The sequence below is a fragment of the Mytilus galloprovincialis genome, chromosome 13 (genome assembly GCF_965363235.1).
Source record: "Mytilus galloprovincialis chromosome 13, xbMytGall1.hap1.1, whole genome shotgun sequence".
Classification (NCBI taxonomy): Eukaryota; Metazoa; Mollusca; class Bivalvia; order Mytilida; family Mytilidae; genus Mytilus; species Mytilus galloprovincialis.
The window spans coordinates 48,088,601-48,094,058 of NC_134850.1; the positions used below are offsets into that span (position 1 = coordinate 48,088,601).

At 29.7% G+C, this 5,458-nt stretch overlaps 1 long non-coding RNA gene across 1 annotated transcript; it reads right to left on the bottom strand.

Annotated features, from left to right (window-relative positions):
- Nucleotides 1-1,318: 1,318 nt before the first annotated feature.
- On the bottom strand, nucleotides 1,319-4,559 carry LOC143057552 (uncharacterized). Its single transcript, XR_012972732.1, has 3 exons — nucleotides 4,465-4,559; nucleotides 2,395-2,502; nucleotides 1,319-1,441 (listed from the first exon to the last, which is right to left on the bottom strand). It is a non-coding gene; the product is annotated as an uncharacterized LOC143057552 (long non-coding RNA).
- Nucleotides 4,560-5,458: the final 899 nt, after the last annotated feature.

A 5,458-nucleotide genomic window follows, 5' to 3' on the forward strand; every position in this document is an offset into this window, starting at 1 on the left:
TAAAATTCAAAATAATACAAGACTAACAAGTCGTTATATCTATCTGAGTTTTGACTAATGGTGGGTAATAGCAGGGTTGGCAAAAACCTGGGTACTATGCGTATTGCCCAGCCCAATGGGAAGCATGGAATTAATCGAAATATTTAAGCATTAAACGACTTCCCAGCAAACACAAAAACATCCTTAAAATGTTATTAAAATGTTGTGTCTAATGTCATGAAAATATCACGAAAAAATGTGAGAAAAACATGAATTGTATGTCTGAATATATATCGTTAAAACATTTTCTAAAATATTTTTTAAAATATTTGCACAATATTATTAAAATGTTGTCAAGAAATATCATGATAATGTGAAAACAAATGGCGTATAAAACATTTTGATAATCTTTTAAAAAATATTTTCTAGAAATATTTTCTGAACGTTTGAAAAACATTATGAACATCAAATAACGTTATAAAAATGTTTTTGAGAAGTTTTCTATTAAGTGAGACTGTGCCTAAAAAATGTTTTCAAAATGTTTTAAGAAAATGTTTTTGGTTGATATCTTAAAAATTCTGTACTTTTGATTGAGCTTCCTGCTTTTTTAAGCAACAAATCATTAGTTTCATTGACATACAGTGATTCATTTATTATACATACAAGAATAAATCAGTTGTTTTGCTAAACGTATGAAAATTCACAATTCAAAGTATCTAAAAACAAGAAGTATCTCCCAATTTTGACACATCCAAAATGACAGACACATGGTCAAGCCACTTACCAAATATGAAGTCATTCTGTTCAGCAGCATTACTTATAAAAGTAATGAAAAATTTGAGAACATTCAACATTTTGAAATAAAATATATAAGGAAACGAGAAACAGGTGCCAGATACAAAAATGGTCACACATCACAGTTCATCACTATCAAGCAGCTCATCAAATATGAACTCATTTTAATCAGCAGTTTTGGGAAACACAGTAATGAAAATATTTGTTGATCAAAATCCGATAAATTTAGGTGGACAGACGACAGACAGTGCAAGAAAGCTTACATTCCTACCTCAATGGTATAATGTTTAGTTTTTCACTCTCAACTCGTACTAACTATCTTATATACACATCATGCATATGTCAACATGAATATGCATGACATATTTGTCATTGGACATTATGCAAACATTATACACATTTTTAAGCTGAGGTTACATTGACTAAAACTTGTGTCCAAATTCAGATTTTCCCATATAACTTCTCTTACTAAACTAAAACGTTACACTTCTAATACGGTTACATCTTGAGTCAATAATCATTAAGAGAGGAGAACAAAACACCATTTTACATCAACTATTTTATTTATTTAAGAATACATTGAAAAAGTCAATCAATTGTCTTATTAGAAATCACTAGGAATGTCTTCTTGTAGTATCTTATATCTTTTTCTTGCTGTGCCATGCTTCTGAAAAAAAATTAACAATCTTACATTCATATATAAACTTCTTGCGCATTCCTTTATTACAGAACGATTCACGTTGCCAGATGGATATACATCCCCTCCCCTCTATAAAGTTTTGAAATAAATAACGATGTTAGTCGGTCGGTATGGGACGATAAAAGACTGACCTTTTTAAGCAAGAGCAATATGCCACGCTGAACCTCATTTAGTTAAAAAAAAAACACATATAAAACTTTAGACAAGATATGTGTCCAGTCAAGAGTCTTATTTCATTATACGCATTGATTGTTGTCTATCATATTTTTTTTTTCTTTTATTGTTTTGTTTAAATCAGGCTGTTGTTTTTATTCTTTTATTTTTAGTTTTTTCTTATTTTTTAAGTTTTCATTAAATACATTGTATCTTGTACATGTGTAGGGGCCTTTAAAAGCCCTGCTACATAAAAGTTTTAAACATATCATTGTCCTTATTAAGTGTTTAAATCTGCAGAGTGACATAGTTTATAATTTGTCATTTGTATCTAAGGGCATACGATACAGTCCTAGAAGTATACTATAGGCACATAATAACCATTCGAAGTGTTACGCATTGTTTTCACAAAGATGATAATAATATAACAGCTTCCGGGAAACACACAGATGTCATTAAATGAGTTGTTAATATGTATTTTAAATACTTCAAAGGAAAGCAAACATGTTATTAATGAAAGCAAACTTTTGGACTAAAAGATTTATTTAAATAAATAACTTATAGATATAGGAAGATGTGGTATGAATATCAATGAGACAACTCTCCATCTAAATAACATCTATTTTGTCACACACAAAAAATAATTCATTCAAATATCCAGATATCTTTTCTGTATTGTGTGCCCTTAATCTTGAATGTAATGTATTGTTTATTCTAAATATTTGACTTAAATATGGAATAACAGGAATTCTGTATGAAAATCTTACTTCAAAATAAAATCTCCTGAAAGGTTGTCTTCATTCAAAAGAACCTGGAACACTTCCAAATTGTAAACCTGCAAATTGAGTTTGTCCTTTGTGGCTTTCTTTTATCTCCTGTTTAAAAATAAAAGATATTGTGTGTATAAATCATTAAAATATAATTTTAACCAATAGTTTGTATTATCTTGCTTGTACGTACTGAAGTTTAACATACATGACATAGTCTTCTTGTAATGTTCATTAAGCCGTTAAGAGAAATTTAATTTACTGTTTTGAAAATTATACATACGTAAATGTACATGTACACTGATTTTACTAGAAAAAAAATCTCCATATTAACATGGTGCTTGAATAAGTGTTATATTGTAACTTGTTTGTGTGACAGAACAAGTGTTTGAGTCATGCGTATTGCAATAGTTATTTTGGTTTAAGTCTGTCATATTTGTTTTTCATAATGTGTATTTAATGTAGACGGTTAGTTGTTATGTTACAATTGTGTTGAGAAAACATTGACATTTGTTTGTCAACATGGTCAAGGCCTTTTAAAGGCTAATTTGAAGTGGACTTAATGTTATGGGTTTTCTCAGTGTTGAAAGCCGTACATGGTACAGAGACCTATAATTTCTTGTTTCCAAGTCATTTGAATTCTGATGAATAGCTGTCTCACATACCTTATCGCTATTTCAGTATTTGGAAATCTATCCTGCTTGGACTCTTTTACGTCAGCATACTTCATACAACATGTACAATAATACACCTTATCCCTATTCCCGCTCGACCTGAGTATCTGTCCTGCTTGAAGTTTTGATGTCAAACAACAATCACTTTTCCATTTTGGCGTCAGATATTTTTTTATTATGACATCAAAGTTTTACAGGATCTTGTGACAGTTGTGTGATGTCCAGTAGTGGGGGACAAATAGCAATAATGTGTGTCAAATATTTTCTATAATGACGTCAACATTTGACGGGAACTTTTGTGATGTCCATGGCCAGTAATGACGGACGAATAGCGATAAGGTGTATTGGCAATCAAACCAAATGCACTTGTTTCTATCCATCTGAAGACTATTATACTCGGAGAAGAAATAGACAATACCAATGATGATATAGAAGATATAATAGCAATGTCTATAAAAATTAACTAAAATATACTACATTTTGTACTCTATGAGTCTTGGAAAGACAGAGCTGAAAGAAAACATAGAAGAAAGTAAAGAGTTTGGTAAAATGCTGAGACAGTACGAAAAAAAATTCAGAAGATTTAAAACTTTCTTTGATGACAATCACAGTGTACCTGTTTCATCAATATATTTGGCATCATCAGTTAAACATACAACAATTCCTTATAAAATTGTCATGTCATAGTGTAATTTCATTATGCATATATAATACATGTATGTGACACCTTTGATAACAGATTGATTACTTCTATGTATAATTGTTTATTTAAAAATAACACAATACTGGTACAATACTGGAATACAATACTGGTACAAAATTTGTATACCAGTATTGTGCACAATACTAGTATACCAGTATTGCGATCACCAACTAAAGTAGATCCCATTATCAACGAACTAGTATACCAGTATTGCGATCACCAACTACAGGAGATCCCATTATAAACGTACTAGTATACCAGTATTGCGATCACCAACTACAGGAGATCCTACTATCAACGTATAGACTCGTCAATATATGTGAGTGGATCTTCCCATAGATAGAAACAAGTGCCTGTGAATATACGTGGATAGTGGGTCTTCCCATGGATAAAAACAAGTGCCTGTGAATTACACACAAGCCACATATCTTTATTTTTATAATTTGTGTACATGAATGCTGGAACATTGGCGGATTTAGGGCATAGACACCCCCTATGAAGCTACATATAAGATAAATGCATAGACTATTTACAAGTATCACCTCTAAGGACCAAACAATTGCTTGCCTTGGGCAGGCCCCCATTTTAAAACACTTGAAACCCACCTCTAGAAACAGATGTATTGGTTCCGATTATGATAGAACACACAAAACGAATGCACAAGTTTCATCTTAAAAGATTAATCATTCTCACCAAGTGAGCATATATCGCGTAACAAACAATTTTCTTTGGTCTTTTTGTTGATATTCTGACCTCTTCGTTTCAAGGACTTTCAAAATTTAAATTCAATATCATTTCCGGTAATAAAACAAAAGTCGATTCCGGAAAAGATCGATTTTCCGTAATGCATATAAACGATACGAAAACGGAATTACTGCAGTTACCAGTTTTCATGTCCTTTAATTTCTAAAATATACACAAACGAAATGAAAAAAAGAAAACATTAAAGAAAGATAATTGTTTATTAATACAGTATTGCTTAATTTAATGATGAATCTTTTAAATTTTGATATAAGAAGGAATAAAATCTGACTCCATCCAGATATCATTCAAGGTTTACAATGGTATAGTACATGTATCTTGCTTGTCATGATATTGATGAAATGAAGTACTATATCTTATATCCTGAAAAAAAACGAGCTAATTCCACAAAACGATGTGTGTGGGGTTTTGAATAAAGTTTAGATAAAATGTTATTCTTATATCCGTAAAATATTGAATAAAATATCAGTAATTAAGATTATCTGACTATCAAAAAATGTGCATGTCAAAATATTTAATAGAAAACATGTAGCTGATGTTTTTCAGATGTTTTATGTAAAACATTTTAATTTTACTTTATAAAACATTTTATGCAAATAGCAAAACTATATTTTCTGTAAAACATTTTTTGCAGAATTTTTTGGCATATTTGGAAAATATTTACTTTAAATGTTGTAATAATATAAAATACCAATTGAAAAATTTATTATTTATTTATATAAAAAAAATATCTACAGGATATTTTAGAACAATGTTCGAGAACATGAATAAAAGACATTAGCAAATAATATTTCGTTAATGTTATAGTTAGACAAAAAAACATTTCAAAAAACAATAAAATATTCATTTTTTTAATGTTTAAATGATATCTTATTGAAATATTTTGTGAGAGACGTCCATATGACATTTGAAAAATGTTTTTAAA